Genomic DNA, 24,797 nt, shown 5'->3' with positions numbered 1-24,797 from the left:
GTCCACTACACAGCTAGGGACCCCAGGTGAAAAAGTAGTACACTTCCATAATGTACTTAAAGTTTTTTATTTTCGCACACTAATTTTGTACTTAATATACTAAAAATTAATCTTTGGCTTTTCTTATGTTGCGTTTACACCAGACGCGATAGAGGCGGCAAGCGCGAGTGATTTGAATTTTAAGTCAATGTGAAGATGCGTTGACACGCGTCTGGAGGTCCTGCGCCGTATATTTTCCCCCTATAGTAAGGTGACTAAATACAAACCGGTAACTCTCTCGACAAATGCACAATCAACATCAGCCATCCTGCAAACAGACAACCGCATAGAACTTGCCCCTCCCACAGGAAGCGGATTTGGCTTCTGACGTGCATCAAATGCTTGCTTTTTCCGCGTTCTACTTCACTATACATGCGCGAATGCATTCAAACTGTTAAAGCAGCAAACTAGGCGCAGTAGACGCGATTTTGACGCCTGAAACGTGGTTGGTGTAAAAGCAGCATTAAGATGTTCTTAAGATCATCTAAAGCCCGGTATACACTGTGCAATTTTAAATAGTCTTTCAGGATTGTTGCTTGCCACACTGTGCGATTAAGATCGTAATTAAGTCCATGTCACACTATATGATATCCGTTTCCATCAATGTCAGACTGTACGAGTTTAAAGACTTTTAAAAATCGGACGCACGCATCCGCAGTTTTACGCCATCGATTGACGACGGCTGGGAAAACACACGCTGAAGCGAAGGCTAACAAACCGAAACAACATCTACTGTTCATTTTAATCATGACTTGTCTCGAGCATAAAAAGAAGACAAAACGAAGGAGACGAGTACCTGGCATTTGAATTTCCAGCGCGATTTCTCTCCAGGCTGCTTCATGTTTATCCTATCATGGTACAGTGGCGATGACACGTTGTACAAACACTCTTTATTGTTTCCATAACTCCACAAGTTTCTCCTCCTGCTGTACAGTCTACCTGGTTCTTTTTTACATTTGTCTGCGTTGATTTGTTGGTGTCGCCACACTAAATGCGTCATCGGGTTCTGTGCTTCTATTGGTTATTGAGCTGCCGGTTGTTGTAGGGAGATGTCACACAGCAGGATTGTATCTCAAATTTTGACACTGCCAGAATTTTGTTGGAGGATAATTTTGATCGTATTCTCTGTATTAAAAAATTTATTTAGTTAACACTTTTTTGAACTCAACTTTCATACAAAGATGTTTACTACAAGTGGTACCCAAATACATTTTTAGCACATTTTAGTTCATATTTATGGTGTCTTAAAATAGCACAATGAAGTACACTTAGTTGATCTTAAGAACATCTTAAGAAGTGCTAAAGATGAATTTTTAGTATATTACACTGTAAAAAAATTCTGTAGAAATTACAGTATTACTGGGTATTACTAGCAACTAGCTGCCAGTAACGTACTATAGATTTTACATTTCTTATTTACTTTGAACAGTTTGTTCAAAGATAAATGAACATGAAACATTTTCAGTCTTTAGCTTCTACAGTAAGTTACTGGCAACCAGCTGCATAATTACAGCTAATTTTTTTACAGTAAATAGTATGCGAAAATAAAGCACTTTGAGTACACTATGGAAGTGTATACTACTTTTTCACCCGGGCCATTTTTGACAGTGTACTGGTGGCTTTTGTCCATGCAAATATTATTCAAAATGGCCCATATGACTCCTTAAGTCTTCTAAAATTAATGGCTTCTCATCAGTTAAAAAAAAATTCCCCAGAAGTAAAACAAATGGACATTCTAACGTTTTGGGGCTTTGGATTCGGTTACTGTCCGTTCGATGTCACCATACTCCCATCCCCAGTCTCCCTGGAGATCTCTTTCTAACAGATGCATGTAGATGAGGCTGTAATTGGCTGACCCCAGGCATCTTTCCCCGGGCTTAATTAGGCTGCCAGTCTTTCCCCAGATTGTTCTTATTCTCACCCATCCCCAGTTAAAGAGCTTGGGTAAGGGAAGCATGAACGTGTGGGTTTTGATACCCAAGAGGCCACATTCAGAACGATTCATAATGTAAGATTTCTTTTCGCAGCTTTAACACATGACAACATATATTAACATTAAAGAGAGCAAGGGTAAGTTCATTTAGTTCAACACCAAACTCAGACCTGTGAATGAATGTGCCTCTACAGTAGTTGAGTGATGGGGTGATGTCATGGTCGGTCTTTATAGATGCTTTGCTAATAAGGTGTCAAAAGTAATCTGACACTTGGCAGAGTCCAGCGGTAAATGTCTGCTCTTATGAACTTGGCGCAATATACCTGAAATGAACAAACTGAATAATTTCATTAAAACTCATCAAACTTTTTACTACTATCATATTTCATATTTCAAAACTTTAAGTGAGTGAGGTCACTGAGTGTGATAGTACATCGAATTACTGCAACTAGTTATCAAGAACCGGACATATTACTTGAAATTCATGCTATGAAGATCACTATTTAGATGTCATTGTTTCAGTTTTTTAGGTGTGTGGTGCTGGTGTGTGTCTGTGTACAGTGTAACTCTCAAAATAATCACCTTTCCTGGTTGTGAAAATTAATGAACACTCTTGAAGGAGAGTTTCCTTCCAGTCAAACTGTGAATCGGGTCACGGATAGAGACAAAGAGTGAGAGAGAGAGAGAGCGATGGAGAAAGTGAGAAAAGAAACAAAGGAGATGTTCTTTAGTTCCTTGAGAGTAAATTAGTGGAAGAGCAGGGTGGCTTACTTTATTATTGTAATCCACAGTGCTAGCGCTGTGACCTTTAGCAAGATGATTGTTTCTCATTTATGAGTTTGAAGGTGCAATTTACTGAACGGTTTAATCCATAGGACCTGACCTTTGTAAATTGGCTGTTAAGCATATCAGGACTCGACCAACCTGCCCCACACATGCTCCAGAATGAACACAACATACACCCTCGCCCGCCCTCTCGCTCACCCACACAAGCACTCGTGAAGTTATACTCTGTGTGCAACTTGCTTTCATTTCCTCTAAACAAAGCAGCATCATATTATTTCCAGTTTATTGGGAGCCATTACAATTTCCCAAGCATGGAATTTTCAGTAAAGCTGTATAGTTATAGTCGGTTTCATCAGTTTCATCGGACGCACGCGTGTTGTCGCAGTGATGCGCCGGAGCCGAAGTAAAATTCCGTTCTGTATTTATTTATTAATCGGTCTGGCTAGTGGCTAAACTGATCTCTGAAACAAATACCTTGTCGAAAATAAATTGTTTTGATTTGCTAAAGACGAAAGGAGACAACGAACATGGATCACAACTCTGCGGAGAAGTTTGGCAGCCAGACAAGAATTCAAAGACCTGTAGCTAACATTGTATACATTCATTTTGTGTAATAGTTGCAGCCTAGTCTTACGAAATTACATACCTAAAGTCACGTAATTTTTTTTATTCTTTATCGTGACACGAATTTCCGCGTTTTTTCGTGATCGTATCACGAATTACTGTTTATGTGTCATTGTCACGTATTTGCTACTCAACTGTTTGTCCTATTTTCTTACAATTTTCAAACCAATACTTAAAGAGACATCCTAATGCAAACACCAAATCTAACCCTAAATCGAAGCGACAATGGTTTGAAAATAGGAAAAAGCAGTTGAGTAACCAATACGTGATAATGACACATAAACAGAAAATTGTGATACGTTCACGAAAATTGGGGGGATATTCGTGACAGTATCACGCAAAAGAATCAAAAAATTACCTGCCTATAGGTACATAATTTCGTGAGACTGGGTAGGATAGTTGATAGGTGTTAGATATACAACAATTATTTATTAGTCATTTATTTCTCTTGTTATAATAAATAATAAACTACTGTTGTTATTGATTCTATGTGGAAATCTACCGGAATTTGCGTTTAGTTCACAAAAGCCGTTTGTTTATATTGTTACTGCTGAAAGCATCTACAAAATCTGATTTTAAATTGTCATAACTATTTTTCTTAAATGTAATCAACAGAAAAAATAACAGTAAATGAGTTTGGATGAACATAATAATAATCATTTGACAAAATTATCCAACAAATAACTTCTTGCAGAAACAAAGAGGTTAAAAAAAATTAGAATCCAATAATTAAGAGCTTTACTGATTCGTTGTTTTTATTTCCTGGCTTTTATCATTAAATTTCCATGAATAATGCACTCTGATATGAAATGAATCATTGTTCATAAGTCAATGCAAGGCTTCACGTTCACCTGTATAAATGAAATTTAGATAAAGGCAGATAATTTAATGCTGTAGATGTTGTAACGTTGAGTAATTCAAGGAAAAAGGTTTCATTATGCGAGAATGCAAAATTATGATTATGCAAATTAATCTAGATTTAAATGAGCGCTCTTTTACCAACACGCTGTGGAGCAGAACATTACCCAAGCTGGAGGCTACCTATTTATAACACAGCATTAAAATCATTTAACTGAGCAATAGATTCAATTAACATCTGAGGCTCAAGTCCACCGATCCATGTGAGAGAATGCCAGTATCAGTCAGACCACAATTAGATTTCATCTTCATTCTCTTCTCATCAAAGCTGAATGAAGACAGGTCATGGTTATGCACTTAAATCGAATCATTCGCATCCACACAACTTGTCAACAGCTGCATTTTTCCAAATGTGATCTCCAGGTTCAGCATTTCAAATCTTACCAGCTCGGTCACTATTTAGGATAAAGACATTATGAATCAACGGGTGTCAGATTTCATTTCATGCCTAAAAATGTGAAGATTAAGCTGCTAGAGATATTCCAGCGCATCTCATTAATATCTGAAAGTGGCTATGTGTAATTTGTGCTGGTGATCATTAAAATAATTTCTGTGAATGTATGCAGAAGTGGACTTCAGGCTTAAACACTGTGGGGCTTCTATCTGTTTGACAATTAACTTATAATTGCAAACAGGGATTTGTCCTCGGTTATTTCTCAGACGGATAAAAAACTAGGGTCATAGGCGAGTCGGTGTGTAGAAAAGGGGCTGAACCGGAAACATTAGGGTCTGGTAACATGATCATTGAGCCTTACTGCCATACCAAAATCCTAAATTTACCAGGGTCTTCTTAGGCCACAAATACTGCTAGCAGTTATTTATTCCTTGCTTAATTCTTTCTATTTCATTTTTTTAACTAAAAACCTATTTAAAAATTGTGATCAGCAAGTCATGGCAACATACGTTTTCACATTACTTACTAAAAAGTTAATAACTGTAGTCGAGATTAAAAATAGTAAGTTGAAAATGTACATTGTACACTTTTACTGTGAGTATTTATTTTTTTTATAGTTATTTATTTGATAAAATATTTGATATAAATAAATATAGAACTATATATAATATAGATATATGAGATAGCTAGAAAAGATGAAAATCCACTTCTGAGCAGACATTAACTAGCCCACCCATAAAAATGTATTTTAAAGGGACACTCCACTTTTTTTGAAAATAGCCTTATTTTTCAGCTTCACTAGAGTTAAACATTTGATTTTTACCGTTTTGGAATTTATTCAGCTGATTTCAGGGTCTGGCGGTACCACTTTTAGCATAGCTTAGCATAATTCATTGAATCTAATTAGACCATTAGCATCGCACAAAAAATTAAAATATTTTTCCTATTTAAAACTTGACTCTTCTGTAGTTACATTGTGTACTAAGACCGACGAAAAATATAAAGCTGCGATTTTCTAGGCAGATATGGCTAGGAACTATACTCTCATTCCTGCGTAATAATCAAGGACTTTGTTGCCGTACCATGGGTGCAGCAGGCGCAATGATATTACGCAGTGCCTGAAAATAGTCCCTATGGTAACTTTCAATAGCTGGGGAGTAAAGAAGAGTAAAGTTTAAAATAGAAAAAAATTAAACTCTGGTTATTTTTTGCGCGATGCTAATGGTCTAATCAGATTCAATGGATTATGCTAAGCTATGCTAAAAGTGGTACCGCCAGACCCGGAGATCGCCTGAATGGATTCCAAAACAGTAAAACACAAATGTTTAGCTCTAGGGGAGCTAAAAAATGAGCATATTTTCAGAAAAGTGAAGTGTCCATAAAGAGACCTGCAAGGTGATCCATCGCTAAATATAACACTCATCCAAACAAGTCTGAGCACACTGTATATTCACATTCACACATCTACATGAAAAGCTGCAGGCAAATATCTGATTACCTCCTCATACATTCAGACAGCTATTCAACCCCGAACTCAATCTCCCACCGTGCGTGACTCTCGTTTGCAACCGAGCAAGTTTTTCTCATGACTGGCATCATCCCCTCTTCAGAAGTGAAGGACGGGGAGGAGAGGCGATGGCAGAGAGAAACGGAAGCCACTCATTTGTAGGTTGTCTACAAAGAAGCAGAAGCACATGAAATTAACAATGATCGTCCTGCTGTCAGAAAAAAGAGCCGTGCCGGCGTATTTCGGCCCACTCTCGTTCCCCATAGAGACTTGGTATAAGGCATATGCCTCTTGCCAATCAGAGCAGCCTCGAGCTCTATGGGACCACTGATGAAATATGGACAATGGTGTGCAAGGTGGGCACAAGGGGAGGCAGGCGACTTAATGAGGCAATTTCTCAGATAATAAGATTGGAAGATATGCTAATATTTCTACCTTAAGGAGATAATTATGATGTAGAAGATAGAATATTTTATCTTAAAGGGACAGTGGAACGGTCCCAGTTGTGATGCCGTCACGCTTTTATGGGGAGGGGGGTGAAGGGGTTGATGTTTTCAACATGTGTGATGGGATGGAAAACAATGCCGGCTAGGCCTTAGAGTGTTGTTTTTTTCTTCACTTTTTGCTTTCTTTGATCATTTTGATAGGGACTTGGTTACTGGTGCTCAGTTGGGACTTAAAGGAAAGAATAAGTGCTTATAAATATTTATGCCATTAGGGATTAGGTATAAAAAAGAACTTAAGAGCTCAGATACAAAAGTTGCTAAACACCACCACCACTGTCAAAAATTAGATAATGATATTGACCAAATGCCCTTGGCACGTATTATACGCTCATCAAATACTTTAGCTTCAAATCCGCTTAAAGGTCACGTTCTTTCTGATCCCATTTTTAAACCCTAGTTAGTGTGTAATGTAGCTATAATAGCATAAATGCCTACAGCGAAAGGCCAGTTTGGACTACAGTCCTCTACTTCCTGCTTTGATGACGTCAGTAGAAAAGTTTTTCGACTAAACTCCGCCCACAGGAATACGTCAGTCGCCAACTAAGCCAACGGCAAGCTAAGGTGCTATCGAATCACAACACACTAAACAAACTACACAATCAGAACATAATACGTATTTCTGAAGGAGGGACTTCAAAGAATAAGAAAGACATCAAGCGTTTTAAAAACAGTGAAAACAGCGGTATATTTTACACATGAAACATGAACACATTTTATTTTGCCCACTGTAAACACAAACAAAGCTTCAAAAACACAGAAAGAACGGGACCTTTAATCCCGGCTTGATGCCATTCAGAAATACCAGTTTATTGCAGAATCCGTTAAACGACACAAGCATCACAGCGCCCCATAATGTGATGCTCAATTTCTTAATTTTTTACATTTTGAATTCAGACTTTCATTATTTGCAATGTTTCTAGTTGGATCTTTATTGATTTTGCAACTATTCACTATATCTTGCCCAAAGAAGCGCCAAAAAAGCAAGCATGCACTTAGAGGGTTTTGCAGCGAAACACAAAAGTCTGATTTATAAGTAAACATGTCAGGCGCATCTGAACTCGTTTTACAACAACAATAATAATAAATTATTAATTTAATAATTTAATTATAAATAATAAAAACCAATATACACTAATCATTATTAATAATTAAAATAAAATAAAAATGTATGCCAAAAATTTCACATACCCATTTCGGAGAGGCTCTCATACTCAAGGTCACAGCAGCAAATATTAATTCTTTGTTATATTACCTTTAATTTGTATTAAATTGAACCTATGATTCTCTGTAAACATGGCACCAAGTGTGCATCAGCCAACCTGTCACATGCGATTACCGTGGTCAGAAGTCACATGACTGCTCTCAGGTCATTAATTGGTCATTGATCAGAGTGCCCATACAAATATATGTGAAAATCATTTGCATTGCAGAGATGTTGTTTGCACATATTCAGAAAAGACGTAAGTAATGGGGAGAAAAGGGCCCAGGGGTTCACAGTATCCCACAATTTTCTGCTTATTTTATTGCTCTTTCTCTCTCAGAGGATACAGTCGTCTTGCTGAAGCTCTCCTATTATAGCTCATAATGAGCTCCATCAGATAATTATGAGCTCAGCTGGCCTGAAAAACAACCACATAGTGATGGCAGCTGTGGCAAGACAGAGGAAGTTTCTCTGCAAAGTGAAGTTCCAGCTTCAGACATGGAAACCTGAGACCTGATCTGAGATGATCATCAGGAGTTATGTTAAACACGTCACCGCTGAACAAAACTAGGATACTTCTGGAGACTTAAATAAACTCTGTGTTCCTTACTGTTAAATAAATATTTTTAATAATGTGGTTTATTTAGCTCGTGCCTTCTCTGTTATTCAGCCAGAAAGAATTGTAAAATGTGTCACATGTACATGTTAGTTCCCTATTTAGCATACTGATTAATCTCTGCCCAGTGTCATGGACCATCTGAATGCTGGGTAAATGACATCTCCGAGCGGGCGGGAGTCTTTGTGATATTGCATTTCTCTGTCAAATAGAATCCATGTATGTTTTTCAATCCTTGCATCCTATTATGTACAATAAACTACCCACTTTATCCATGACAGCACCTGGCAATATGCAGGAGCCAATCTGCCAAACACACCCTTACAAAATCAAATTTATTTAGTTAGAAAGACCGTCTCTTGTAAGCTATCATGTAACATTGTGATTAGAATACAGACAAGCAGAAATTTAATTCATTTTAAATTCAGGCCCGCTCTGCTTCCTATTATGCCGCTGTATCAGTAAATTGTAAACCCTCCGTCGCGCCGTTACAATTCAAACAAGGTTAGTTTTCAAACACCTGATTTGAATAAGCTGAAAAAAGCAAAGGGAAATGAAGGGAGAAACTGCTTCAACAGCCTTTGTGTCAACGCTGAGGAGAAGTAAAGGCACGCGAGGAGAGGAAGAGGCACTTTTGGATGCGATGGCTGGGCGATAACGCCCGAGGAACTGTCAGCTAATTTCAATACAGCACCTTCAGCACAATTATTATTATTATCACCAAATCATGGAAATAAATTAAAAAAGGCACTTCGAAAATAGCACATCTGGGCCTTGCACTTCTCAGGTACACCCAGTGGGGATTCGAATGAAGATGACTTTGGCTCATTATGTGCTTGGGTGGCGTGTGTGCGTGTGGCGGGGAGATGGACTCGCTGTAATGCCAGATCTCCACAGATGAGATAGGGGCTGTAATTTGAATGCCAGTGGGAGGTAATTTAAACACATGGCAGTCAGAGAATGCCTGGGTGTCGTGACACTCTGATCAGCGCAAGGGTTGCTCTGGGCTTGCTAAGGTCAGTCTCACCCCTGGAGGTTTCTGGTCGGCTTTGAGAACACTTTCTTGGTCAAAGAAAGAAAAGACTTTGACAGACTCTATTAATTGGCTTGAACTATGACAGAAATTACACTTCTACATTTCCTCATACATTATGTTAGGTCCACACATATCACTTGGGTGACATTATTGAGGTCGAAGGAATACCAAATTCATGGTAAAAGGAGTTCATCGGTTTACTGTGTCAAAAGGGTTCATGCGGAACAAACCGAAGGAAATGTGGAAATTGTAGCCTTACCCGAATGCAAACAAAAACACTCGTTCGCTGTTTGAACTCGATAGTTTCCCAGTTTATAATGTTACCCGGATCTGCTGCAGCTTGGCATTTGCTTTGTGCACCCCTCGACCTGCTCATCAGCCGGGTCAACTGCCAAAGTCACAGCGTTTTCCTCCAGCTCATCCTGTGGGAGGAAACGCAGTCAAATATCTGACACGACATAAAGGAAAAAAATTCTAAATCTCATTGCAAAGCCAGATTGCAAAAGAAGAGTTTGGTTCCAAAACGCAATAAATCTATTTTGACTAATTTCGGTAAAAAAAAATTCTATACCAAAAAAGTGACCAGATGAAAAACATTATTTTCTGTTTCAAACTTTCACATAGCATTTTTAGGTTATAAAAACATAAAAATTCAAATCCATAATTTGATTTTCAAAGATTTATTATAAAACCGGAATTTTTTTTCCCCTGCAAAATGCAATAAATCCATGACAAATTTTTTTTTTAAATGCTATAAATCTATTGAATCAATATATCATTGTGCATTCATCTTTCCCATGTTATATTCATTTATTACACGGCTCTCTGGAATGCTTGATTCTGATTGGTCAGTTGAGACATTTGCAGGTTCGTTCTTTTCGAATAATAACCGCTCCAAAATAATAACGCATAGCCGGTGCTACTTTTACGAGTAAGATCGCTCCGCGCCAATAAAGATCAATAAAGATTACTGTCTGTTTGGCGCCATCTTGTGACAAACACTGGACAACCACGACAAGACACAGAGAGCTTACTGAGACTGAACTTGACAAAATAGAGCATGACAGCTACGAAGCCAACACACAAAAAAATACAGAATGGGCATTAAAACTTCTCAAAGACTGGCTAAAAGAGAAAAAAATGGAGACAGACAAGTATGAAGCAGAGGATCTTAATAAGGTATTACGATCATTTTATGCATCTGTGCAAAGTTTCGCGGAAGGATAAAAATTTTAATTTAAAACAAATATGCCAATAAAATGTTTCAAATTCATATTCATGTCCAGTTTTTTTTCTTATGTGACAAGTAGCCGTGTAATAAGCGGGATAATGTAGAGTCAGCCGGTAGTTATCGGGAAATAAGCCCCTTCAGTGTGATACAAGACCCTCCGCTTCGCGTCGGGTCCTGATCACACTGTCGGGGCTTATTTCCCGATAACTACCGGCTGCCTCTACATTATCCCTTACTTAGTTGACTAGTGGTATACACTGATTAAAAAAAGAAACATTAATCGCATTAATAAAAACACTTACTTTGTCATATTAAGAACACTGTCATTGCTTCTGTCATCCTTGGTATGTCGTTGCTAAACTTTCTTGACAGCGATCAGCTGTAAAATGTTTTGGTCCTGCTCGATTTTCGTTGACTTCGCGTAAAATAATGGCGAATCTCCGGGTCTTGCGGTACATCTTTTAGCATAGCTTAGCATAATCCATTGAATCTGATTAGACCGTTAGCATCGCGCTAAAAATAACCAAAGAGTTTCGATATTTTTCCTATTGAAAACTTGACTCTTCTGTAGTTACATCATGTACTAAGACCGACCGAAAATTAAAAATTGCGATTTTCTAGGCTGATATGGCTAGGAACTAAACTCTCATTCTGGCGTATTAATCAAGGTCTTTGCTGCTGTAACATGACTGCAGCAGGCGTAGTGATATTATGTAGTGATCGGCCTAGAAAATCGCAACTTTAAATTTTCCGTCGGTCTTAGTACACAATGTAATTACTATAGACCGTAAAAAAAGATGGACGACGCGACGTCGCCTCCCACTATTGTAATGAATTGAAGCCAAAAATGTCTGACCACGGTTGCCGCCATGTTACGTAAAAACGTCAGTTTGGAGCCAAGGCATGCGCAGAAGGAATCGTCCGTGGAGCCAGAGGCGTATCAAACTTCCGCCCAAATGCTCGCGCGACCAATTCAACCACGCCAATCATAACGACACACCCCGTTTCTATAGCATCAAATTACAAGCTAAAATGAAACTTACCACAACAATGAACACTTGAACATATATCAGCGTGATAATAACAACTACTTGAAAGGACCAAAACAATCTTTCGGAAACTTTTATTGGGAGTGTAAATATTTTTTTATTTAAAGCGGACTCACATTCGTTTGATTGGAGAGGGCGGGGTTTATCACTTGTACTGCAGCCAGCCACCAGGGGGCGATCAAAGAGCCAGAGGCTTCACTTTTCAAGGCTTATGAGGCACACCCGGTAATTACAGAAAAATATGTTTGAGTGCGATACTAATGGTCTAATCAGATTCAATTAATTATGCTAAGCTATAATTAAAATGATAATGCAAGACCCGGAGATCAGCTGAATGGATTCCAAAATGGTAAAAATCAAATGTTTAACTCTAGGGGAGCTGGAAAATGAGCATATTTTCAAAAAAAAGTGTAGTGTCCATTTAAGACCTAATGTAATTTTACATAACATTAACTTTCCTGACTACTGAGTTGCAATAAAACATAAAAATAAAGTTGAATTAGTTCAAGTTATTTCACTTTTATTTTTACAATTTATACTCCTAACTAATCAAGAAAGTTAAAATGAATTGTAAACTTAAGTTGATTAAACTTAAAAATGTAAGTGCAACAAGGAATTTTGACAGTGTAGCAGCTCCCTGATGCCCACAAATGATGATGAAATCATTATGACATGTTGAGTCATGTCATAATGTAGTTGTAGTTTTCTGGGGGTTGAGCTACCTCCCTAAAATAGTATAGTTTTTGCATCAAATAGACAAAAAACAAACTGTGGGCGGTCAAAATCGCTCTCGATTGAGAGGGAGACACACTGGCCTCCTGGCCTCCTTCTTTCCCACTCAAACATAAATTTTTCCCACTAAACAATGCACATCTTAATCAGTGTCAATGATCGCTGATTAGAACATCAAGTACCACAATCATATCCACAGCAGCTCCACCATCATTCCAAATGATGACCAAAGTAAGTAATTTCCACCAAATGAGAAGCAGAATAAAAATCAAGCAGGGAATATGACAGTTCTTAATCAAATATACTTAACAACTACCAATGTGTTTTTTCTGTTAACTGAGATACAGACAGGGAGCCCTTGCTCTCTGTTCATCTACCCATTCACGAAACCCAATGACTCATCCTTTAACCCCCCCCCCATCCTTCACTCTTTCTCTCTCCCCTCCTGTCCTGTGATTCACGGGCTCCCCTGGGCCCCCATCTCCCTGGAGAAATTAACAGTGATTTTAATTGCGCAGACGTCTCCAATTCATTACTGCCCACTCGCACAAATTTTCACCCTATCAGATGTCAAATGGCACTTTACATCTCTGCCAATCACGGCAGCACTAGAGGAGAGCTGAAGGAGATGGGAAGTTTGTGGTGTCGTTGGTGGGGTGAGTGCCGAGATGATATGAAGGACCCCTCTTATCCACTCAGTTTAACTCCTGCGACCCCACACGTGCACTCTAACACACGTGCTTTGTCTAAATGGATAAATATGCATTGAATTCCGTCGTGCAACTTCACGGCACAAAAAGACGATCAAAGCTACGGTGTGTGGTGCCAGGCCCGCTGTAGCATTGCTTTCAATTACATTAATGATTAAAGCTTCAGGAGAAGATTATGACATCAATTTTATGTCTCAGTCTCGGGGTGGATGCGTGACACGCTCACCCCTTTATTATCGAGATCCTGGCAGATCGTAATATCCAAAACTGAATGTGACAATGACGCGTTGCTGTCGGCCTCATGCAGTGAAAATCCCCCGTGTGCTTGTGAGTCTATTTACAGCAGGCAGCCCTCAGGGCTTTGATTAATTTTAGGTAATCAGAGATGGCTTCTTGACCTTCAATATAATATCATATATTGACTTCTGTCACACAGACAATACTGCATTGTATCATGTTCTATCTATCTATCTATCTATCTATCTATCTATCTATCTATCTATCTATCTATCTATCTATCTATCTATCTATCTATCTATCTATCTAGATGTGTAAACTGATGTGTAATGAATACAGATATGTTACATACTGCAAAAACACAAACATTGTGATATAAAACAGAGATTTCATGACATCTCAGCTGATGTGACTGAAGTGGAAAGCTGTGAGATTAGTGGTCTAATTGAATGAATTTAATTTACTGTAATGGGAGAAATATGTCACAAGAAAAAATGGCAGTCGAGTGCCTTTTCTCATTCAAATGTAAATCTTCGACAGCACCACCCCCTCGCCCGCTATTCCCAATTTTTTCTTTTACATATAGTCAGTCATATTTTTGTTACTTAATGGGCAAAGTTAAAATGAAGAAAACGTCTGTCGAATTCTAAGCTACAATTATTATTGGACTAGTTGGCTTTAATAGGCTAAAATCATAAGAGTGAGAGCATGTATATTCATTATATTCAGGGAAAGATGCTATTAAATAAAAAAAATAAGCTTTCCTATCAATCTCTCCTGGAATGACGCTGGAATGTTTAATTGATGTAAGTAATGAGAGTATCGATAAAGCTTTTGAAATATTCAAAAAAACAACCACCAAAAATGATTGTGAAGAAATCACCCTGCACTCTCAGAAGAAAAGCACAGCATCCTTTATAAAAGGTCCTACTATGCACCATTTTGGTACAGATACATACATTTGGTACTGTAGCAATATGCACCTTTAAGGTATGAATATGCACCCTTTAGGTAAAAAGGTGTCCCGCCCCGGTGTCAGCTTTTGTATTTTTCGTTTTGTGAGTGTGTGTATATTGTAAAGTCTGTTTCACACTACTGTATATCAGAACAAAGACTGTCCATTAAATACACAAATCTCTCAACGAAACTGCAGCTGGGTAAACAGTCCAAATCTCTGGGGCGTTTACCTAGCAAACAGAATTCACACCCAAAATGTTTATACACTGAATCTGTCCGTCATTATTATTCATTTCAATAAACATATTGCAACATGTCTAGATGATTGTGATTTCAAGCACCTTCAGAAACTGAGAGACAAATGCACTCCTCATGGGTGGCTTTGAAAGGTCACGTTTGTCTTGCAGCTTTTTTATTCTTTCATTGTAATAATGAGGGAGAAGCATAGGTTCCCACATTAATGGATAAAACTGGTACTGGTTTGAAAGGGATATTCTTCTTTGAGTTTCTATGTAGACATTTCTAGAGACAGTCTAAATAAAATAAACACCACATTATACACTGAGACTAAACCTGTAAATACAGCTGCAATGTCTTCTCATAAATGGCACCTTTACAAATAACAGCACTGTTTACAGGGAGTTAATGATAGATATAAGATGTTCACAGTGTGTGGCAGTAAACAGCAGTTGGCTATGTGGTGCCTGGCAAGGCAGGTGCATGCTGGGAGTTATGGTCGTATGACCACAGAGGTGTAAAGTCATAACAGCTTAATTGGTCCTCATCCACTGAAAAGCTAAACAAGTCAAGCACTTGTGAAAAGCAACATTTTCCCCCTTTTTCCTACCTGCTCTGTATTTTCTTTGTTTCATTTTATTTATTATTTATTACTATAATTATTTTATTTTTTTATTATATTTTATTATTTATTATTTATAAAACATTTCGGAAAAACATTAAATGCTCTCTCTCTCTCTCTCTCTCTCTCTCTCTCTCTCTCTCTCTCTCTCTCTCTCTCTCTCTCTCTCTCTCAAATGTTTTGTATCAAATCACAAAATCTCTGCTATAGTATCAGTCACGCAGCTACTTCTGCCTCCTTTAAGCTGTTAACAACACACTTCATTTGCTTATATTAAATAAATTAGGCAATACAGCACTGTTTTACACCAAAGCGTGTTCAGCCCTGAATCAAATAAAATAAAATTTAAATCACAACAACATGCACAGCATGTATAACTTCATCTCCCATTTTATTTACATGTTAATCTGAGCGAAAGCACAAGGACATCGCTGATGTGCGCTATACATTTAAATGGTACTTTCCTTTGCCCTTTAAACCCAGTAACTGCCAGTCAATTACTGTAAACGTGACTCCATTTACCCCTGAACCTCCGATGCCCTGCATGCACATTACACATTAGGGTTTTTAAAAGGGGACCGTGAGGATTTTCTGATGTGACCTCCTATGGGTTTACCAGCTAAAATGTCAGCCAGCCTCACTCATGTATCCGGATGAAAAATTAAGCCTCTCACTGTACCAGCGGGAGGAGGAGCGTTAAGAAGAAGACCTGTACGAAAATCTGCCATGGTACATCACTGACAACAGACGCTGGCTAATTAACCATTGTGTGTCACTTTAACAATTAATTAGCCCCTTAAGCTGCTTTTTGTCAAAGGCGGTAAACAAGGCGCAGAGAAGTTAATGACTTACTTAGATCAAAGCATGCGTTATTGTCTTTATTTTTCATCGATACCTGTGGGAGGTTTGGTTGAGCTTCAGCAACACCAAGATGTTTCCTTTTATCAGTTCGTCATCAGGGGAAACGCAGACACTTTTGGGGGACAGGATGGAGAGATTTGAGAGATCAGTATATTGTGAGATCCAGCTCAAGGGAGGATTTATGAAATCTTATTTTCCTCTTCAATTTAAGTGCATCAATTCCCATTGGCATTCCTTACAACAGATAATTGCCTGGTTTTTTTTCTTTCTTTCTTTTTTAAGCGAATTAATATGATGCAAAATGAACAACAAGAACAACCTGACACATATTTGATAGTTTATGAGGGGCAAGAATTTTTAATCCCAATGAGAGCGGATCCAAGGTCAAACTCTGAACTTCCTGGCCATTAAAAGATCACAAAGACTAGCGGGGAGAGTGCATAATATCCACACAGCTATTTTTGGCCTCAAATTAAAATATATGACATGTTGAAATGACTGCAATGTGCAAGAGAGGTATTCAAAGTAGACACTAATGATGCTTATTAATGGCGTGAATGAAGTCTTGACAGGTCGTGTGTCATTTTCCAAGGAATGCTTCACTGGCATAATGGCTAATGTAAGTGGGTGTAATTATATATATTATACCCTGTCCTATTGTATTTTGGCAGCGGTTTGAGGGAGTCAGACAGTTACGATGAAAATCAAAGCCGTTATGCTGAAGGAACAGGAGAGCGAGAGGAATTGTACTGTAGGCCATTGCCAATTTGCACGTTTCACGTGGACTCAACCATGTTTAAGCCAATAGCACCCATTAGCGTTCAATTGCAGAGTTTGGCAGTCACACACATATGTATTAGCATCTTATCAGCATAATATCATTGTTTCTTATTGTTATTAATAATGAATAAAGTCTATTGTATTGTATAAACGGTAGATATAGTAAATAACATTACATTAGGTTGTTACAGTATTAGTGGAGAAAATGAATGTATGCAAAACAGTCTTTATTCATTTATTAGTAAACGGATAAAGATTTCTAGTTGGTGGTCCAGAGGTATAAACCATTTTATTAATCGTGACAGTCTTGATAACGGGCCTGGAAGGCTAACACCTCTCATTTATTTTTATTTACATATTTCCTCCTTTCCTTTTTTAACCGAAAGGAATAGGGCATGGAGAAGTGTCAAAAGGTTTCCTGTGAACAGACAGGAAAAAGGCTGGAAAATGGCACTGGGAATTACCAAAGCACTTAGTAATTAAATCTAAATTGACATTCTAGTAATTAGCCCCTTAATTACGAGGAATAACACAATTAGCCACCGAGTCTTTACTAATTGTTAATTAGCACAGGCGAAGTTATTGTGTGTGTGGCAGAAAGGGGCATGCAACAGAAAAAAAAAACATTTTTGTCTTTGCTCTTCATCCACGAGCCAAATCTGATTCTATTGGAGTCGGGATTTAAAAAGGATTATTATGAACATAATCACCAATTTAATTATTTCTAATGTCCATTACATTACATTTTTGCATATATATTTACCTATATGCACAAGAAAGTATATATATATATATATATCAGACAATACTTAAGCTTTGTTTTACCATAATAAGACCGATTATTCAAGATCTTCACACAAACCTTTTGACAATATTTGATTTAGTAAAAAGTAACACATATATTGACAATTTGGACATTTTATTCTTACTTTTTGAGGACATTTTTGTGATTTGGCACTCAAAAAAAAAAAGTGTAGCCAACACTTTATTAACTATGTCTGAGGAAGAGCCTGAAAAAGTGTTATGTGAGAGTACCTTTGGGACTTCGATCTTCTTTTATATTCTTTAGATGTGACTTTTAATTGCACCCTATTTTAGCTGTTTTTTGTAAACACTTAATTGACAAAATATGCAGCTAATGTTTTTTGCCATTGCACTGCTTGGATCACAGCATCCAATGGCAACCTTGAAGTTCTTTGTAAAGAGGTCCCACAGAGTGGATTCAGCCCTAATGCCCCATGGTTGAAGCGATATTGGCAATGTTCAGGATTTACCCAAATGCTTTTATCTCAGGGTTCAGCATGCCCCCAGACTCCTACCCTCTACAACTCCAGCGTCCTTCCTTTCCGGTGCCGACTTCAAAAGATAAGTATATGTACTCAGCCATAGATTGCCCTGCCAACCCACAACAAATATTTGGCTGGAGGATGAGCCGTCTTAGAATCCAACCGAACATGAAATTAAGCAGTGTGCAGACAGGCAGGGGTGCGAAGCAACAGAAAACACGATTTAGGCCTCAGTAAACACAACAGAGAGGTCGAAGGTGTCAAGCGCTTAGTAACAAGGCTTTAGACTTGCAAAGAAAAATTGAATCATGCTCTCGTTCTTTTTTTAGAGATATAACCTATATTTAGAATTAACCGCAATTTTACCGCAAAATTACCGTAAAAGTTTACAACTTCAGTGGCACATCTGTAACATCACCTAAGCATATTGTGCCAAACTAAGTGATTTTCCTTCTTTATCTCACTTGCCCTCAATGCAGTGAGAGTGCGGTGTGAATCTAAAGCCTCATACTGTGCCTTTAATTGGATCCTTATTACCATTCCGGCTCCCTGAGAATGATGAATTTGTATGTGTGAGAATTTCATTAATCATTCTTATTCACAGTCCACCCAGACGAGAGAACGAGACGCGGAGAGTGAGTGGAGATAGAGGAGGAAGAAATTAATAATTTTTGAGACTGGGATAAATTTCATAATGAATATTCATGCCTGTAGGATATTTGGGGTCAGTCATAATCAGGCAGGTAATTTGTAATTTGCTGTGTTTTCACCCAGGTCCTGCTGTATAGGTTAACATGCACTATTTGAAGTGGAATTTGAAGTACATTTAACTTGCATTACCTGGGCTTGTTATTTAATATTAACAATGCAATTATACAAATTTCAAAGACTTGATTTTCTATTAATTTTCATTTAAGTTAGAAATTGCAGCAATTGGGTTCCTATTAACTTATTGTTACAAATGTAGGTATTTTTCCTCTTTCGTCTGTTCCAACATTTTTGTATTATACATAATGCAATGTTTACAATGTTATTATCTGTTTCTGAACTTGACTCTGTATCTAAATAATCTTTAGTACAGCTAATGTAGAATAAAGGTCCAACAAAATTACACAGCCACCGCACACCAGAAAAATCAGCTATTTTGCTTTGTTTTAGTGAAAAATAACATTTCTTAAGTTTTCTGCTAATGCATTTGTTTCAGTAATAAACAGGTATTCACATATGACATTTATACAGATTATCTGTTGGCATTTTATAAAAGGAAACTAGATCATAGTACGAGAATGAAAGAAATTAAAAGTAATAAAGAAAAATAATAAAATAAACAAACAAACGCAAGTCAATGTCGACTCGTTACGCAAGTAAACTGTTGCCTACAATCTTGTGTTTATTGTTATCCAAGAAAAGAGTTTTCAATTGGAGACGATAACTCACGAGATCGTACATTTTGGGATTTGTAACTTTGTAGATCTTTAACAAAAACTTACACACCAAAAAAAAGTGAAAAGGAAAATAGGGGCTCTTTAAATATATCTTAGGGGCCAAAGAACTGCTGCTCCGTGCAAACAAGAGAAAAAAATGTCCATACTAAGTCTCCTCTGTCCAAACAAAAGACCAAATACTCACTTTGTGGAGATAAAAAGTGTTTTTGAACATGAAAGAAGCCAAACTGCTTGGTTCATAAATTCACAGCGTCTGTACTTTAAAGTTTTCACCCCCAAAAGGATTTTTCCAATTCTTTTTGAAATGATACCCACCTGGCATCACTTAAAGTTACCTAGTTAATAATTAATCAATACATTTTGCGATGATTAAAATTCATGATGAGAAAGTGTTTTTAAAATAACGTCCAATCCCCCAGGGATGTTAACTAGTTTCGGAGCGGTCGCAAGATCTCGGTGAAATAATTAATTGCACCTGAATGTTTAGCAAGGTCAGAGAATGGTAGCACAATGCCCGAGGTGGAGGGATGTTTATAACATCACTTGATTGCGCTAAACCAACATTTTCATCTGGAAATTAATTCAAGAACCCGAGCTGGAGGCGCCCACGTTGCCCCCACCCCCCTGTGCGCAACAAGCGTTGTTTTAATGTGACTTTGATCATTACCGGTGGAAGAAACCTGATGTGACAGATTTGGAAGGGGAGAGAGGGAAAAGTGTAGAGTTTAGTAGCACAATCCTGACTGCACCTAACTTCGACAAATGTTTATTAAAAAGAGATTGCCATTTATGACACCAAAACATTAACCCCTCACCTTGGAAAGATGATGTTTTAGGGCCGTTTACACAGAATTTGTTCTTGCATTTTTAAAAACGCTATTGAGGAATCATATAAAAGCACAGTGCAAAACACAAGGGTCCACAGATGTGCTTTTGAGTTACAATCAACTGTCAAAGACTTCCATCTGGGGCATATTGAGAAAAACATCAAAGAAAACAATTTACTATTTCAGTTATGGGTTCTAGGAGTATCTAGATAAATAAGCTACCTGAACCTTCATAAGGAAAACGCTGGTCAAAATCCATAACATGGCTCCAGTCTTTAGTCTATATAAAATCCCACCTGTGAACCAACAGAGGGATCAGTCTCTAAAGATAAAGTGTTATGATGGCATGCTAACAGAATTTGAAGTGAATGATGATACTTTGTAATGGTTTTGTAAAGCCGTAAAGCATTAAAAAGGCCCAGCTGCTTTTCAAAAGAGAAGGTTTGATTGACATTTCAATGGGCACGAAGTGACTGACACGTTCGCCAGTCTAAGAGAGAATGAGCGAGGTTATTTTCCTGCTGGACACGGCACATTACGAGAGGTTGATTGGGGACTGCTGGCAGCAGGTTAAGGAAGCTGTCATGTTGCGGGTCTTTGTGCAGCTCTCCCCGGGGCAACGGCAATTGACGGGACCTTTCCTGGGACAAAACAGAAACGAATGGAGGGCGAGGTTGTAAGAATGGAAACATTAAAGTAAGATCAAGGAGATGCTTGGCTGTATCTGAAATGATTTTATGTGCCAAACAGTCAGCTCAAATATACAGGTTAGAATGGACTGGAATATTAAGTTACTTCTGACATGTTAACAAGGTATCTCTGCCCACCGAATACAAAAGTTTAAGTGACAGTATGGAACTAATAAAACATAGCTTCAAGCTGCAATTACGGGGCCAGCACGGCCTACATTGTATTGTGAAGATCCAGCCTCATTTTTTGTTAGCCGTTGGCACCAGTGACTTAATTGTGTCTTTACTTTGAAAAGTGCTCACTAAGACCATACCTAGCTATTGTGAAGCCAGATATTTCAGTGAAGATCAGATAAAATTAGGAGTATCAAAACTAGTTTAAATGGGGACATATCATGAAAATCTGACTTTTTACATGGGTCCCCAGCTCTTCTATCAACCTAGAAAACGTGAAAAAGATCAACCCAGTAACTTAGTTTTGGTAAACCATTCTCTGCAAGCATGTGAAAAAAAGGTCATTGAAATTTGGCTCTCCTTGTGATGTCAGAAGGGGATAATACCGCCCCTTAATCTGCACTATCCAACCACAGCACTGCCATTTAATGCAGAGATCAGCTCATTTGCATTAAAAAGGACACAACCAAAAACTGCACATTTTTCAAAGTGGCAATTTTTACATGCTATAATAAATTATCTAAATGGCATTTTGAGCTAAAACGTCACATACGCACTCTGGGGACACCAAAGATTTATTTTACATCATAAAAAAGTCTTGTGAAATGTCCCTTTAAGGTGAATCTTGAAAATTGTTTCTAAACACTTGATAAATATTAAAAATGTATTGCTAAAACACACCACAAGGACTGTAAACTATGTAATACTGAATTGCAGAGTTAGATCGTTAAAAGTTTTTTTAAACAAATTTCATGATTTTTATGCGGGCCTAAAACGATGCATGATGATGCAATTGAGCCACCGTGCATGGCTCCACCCCTAAAACAATCGCAATCATCTATTTAGGTTCTAGCACTATTTAAGAGTTGAGAGAGATGGCAGCTTTCCCTTGAGTGGGCGTGGTTTCAGCACCGAAAGCGAACACACTCCCAAAGCTTGAGAACAGAGAATGCTGCCTATTTTTCCAAGATTTTGATAACTTATTTTATTTACTTATTTTTTTGTGGTGTGAAAAAATCATGTTTAATATCTGACTTTACACAGACTCTAATAAATTTCAAAATGTCAGCTATATGGCTCTGCCTTTTAAATAAGGTGCTATTGGAATGCATGTAAGTGAACAATAAGAGGCAAACTTTGACCCTGCATGCCTGTAAAAACGCAGCTCAAGTCGTTTTTTTGTGATCTACTGTTTTCTACATAAAATTATACCACCTAATGTAAAGAACGTTCTGTGAAAGTATAACCTTGATATTTTTAATATTGACTGAGTAAGGTCATGTGAAAGATTAAAATCAATGTGAGATCAATGAATAAAATCCAACTTTGATGCTCCAAATCTCATTTTTAGATTATGTTTAGCCTGGATTTCAGACACCTAATTCAAAAAGTTTTAAAGAATATTTCTAAAATTTTTAAACCACAGATCCCCAATGATTTTAAACAGAATATCGTACTTGGCATATCAATATGGAAATCATTTTGAAATAACTAAAGCAAAGGTAGCTCCAAATTTGTCCTGGAAAGTTAATGGCGCAAAAGAAACGTCTCCAATTCATCGTCTGAATAATCGTAGCACGATGGAGGTAAGCTCACATTTATGTATATTATTTTAAACTCATGCATTATATATAAATATATCCTACACCCTGGGTTCAAAGGCACAAAGCCCATGAGAGTTAAGGAGTCTTTTAAAGATATGTGCTCGCTTAATCACTCAAGAAAGAGCCCCCTTGAGTGAGCCTAATATTACAATTAATTAATTCAGCAAAAAAGGGTATTAAATTCCCTCCCTCTAAGGATATTATCTGAATTCATTGACCTTTTTGGAAATCGCCCTCTAATTGTAACCAGGTTCCGTTGCATTTACCGGCTAACTTCTTTCCCTTATACCGTATTCTTGCTCTCCCCATCTTTTCTTTCTTTTTTAAGGGCTGTAATAATAGTTGAGGAGAGCTTCTTGGTGCCTTATGTGGTGTTAAGATCTCTCCGCCACAAAGTCATTCCAGGGCTTTATCTCCTGCGAGCGGCACAGACGAAAGAAGAAACTTTTCTTATTACCTGGAAAGTGAAAATGAAATCCAACTTTAAGTCGCCACGTATCTCAGCAGAAGACCGGATCCGACCTGACACTTTCAGTACACACTCGCTCCGTCTGAAGTTCATGAGGTTTGGGTTCGGGGCCCTTCAGCAAAGAGAAAGTGGGTTTAAGTGGAATCGGTGAAGTAGCGCTATTGTCCAAGACTTTAAATCGACAGATATAAGAAAGGGATTTTGTGGGCGACTGTATCATCCTTAATTTTATTCAAGGATTGGTAGTCAAATGAGTGAGATTTATGACCGTGTAGAGCCATCTTCAGTATCCACTCTTGCTGAATGCAGTATTGACCTCGGGATAATATGAGACCTTTATTAAAACCATAATATGTATTATTTTGACATTTTCTTTCCCTTATTCAAACACATAATATATATCTGTATACAGTACATGTTCAGTGTGCCATTTTTTGACATGAATTACGGTCAGATTTTATTCTTTTTCTATTTGATTATGCAATATCAAATGGTGTAATAAACAGTGATTCATTGCACAAGACTTTTGCAACAGTGTCATTGTGAAATAAATTTTGTGTGTTAAGAGTTTTATTTGGCAGATGCATTATTGCACAATCCTTTGCTTGAATTCTCTACACAATCTTTGGGGCCAAGCATCAACTGAATAAATATATGTCCTCTCTACATCCCTCTCTATCAATCAAACTAAATGATCAACTTCCTTTTATACACGGTGAAATGTGCTTGAATGCTAACTTGAGTCTTGATCCATTAAAATAAATTGTTTTTTAAATAATGTCTAACAATATTTGTGTGTTTGGTTTCCTGCTTTATGCTCTCTTTAGTGACACAAGGAGTCTGGTCATGGTTTTGGTTGCTCCCACTTAGCACTTAAGTACTTATGACTTTAACAAACACTCACAAAACACCTAGATATGTACAGGCGCTGCAAACCGAACATGATTTTTGGTATCAAGCTTAAGTCTGCCCTCAGGCATAATTTACTGACCTTGAAGACACGGTAGATGTGGACCACTGCTTCCCCCTGCTGGTTCTCTGACTCTTGTTATATCTGCCGGTTGCTGTATGGTGAATCTCATCTGTTTGCTGATACCCTGGTGCAGGCCGAGGAGATCTGTAAAAGCCACAAGGAGAAATATGGGTTTTAATCAGACTTAGCTTTAGTTTATTTGGCTTGGAGATTCATTCAGCCAGAAAGAGGCCCAAGAAAACACAGCTGGAGGGGTCCAGCAGTATAAACAAACATCTGTACATGTCACGTCTAAACACATGAGCGTGCACATAAACAATCACACACACTAAAACACACTGAAGTGTGCATAAG

General features: G+C 37.8%; 1 long non-coding RNA gene across 1 annotated transcript in view; it reads right to left on the bottom strand.

Moving 5' to 3' along the window:
* LOC135718972 (uncharacterized) overlaps nucleotides 1-24,583 on the bottom strand; it is a 46,280-nt gene extending 21,697 nt beyond the window's left edge. The window contains exons 1-2 of the long non-coding RNA XR_012335001.1: nucleotides 24,462-24,583; nucleotides 23,459-23,582 (exon numbers count right to left, since the gene is read on the bottom strand). This is a non-coding gene — a long non-coding RNA (uncharacterized lncRNA). The remainder of the gene's footprint in view (nucleotides 1-23,458; nucleotides 23,583-24,461) is intronic.
* Nucleotides 24,584-24,797: the final 214 nt, after the last annotated feature.

Source organism: Paramisgurnus dabryanus, chromosome 14 (assembly GCF_030506205.2).
Source record: "Paramisgurnus dabryanus chromosome 14, PD_genome_1.1, whole genome shotgun sequence".
NCBI classification, from domain to species: Eukaryota; Metazoa; Chordata; class Actinopteri; order Cypriniformes; family Cobitidae; genus Paramisgurnus; species Paramisgurnus dabryanus.
This window is presented reverse-complemented; position numbering and strand designations above follow the sequence as displayed.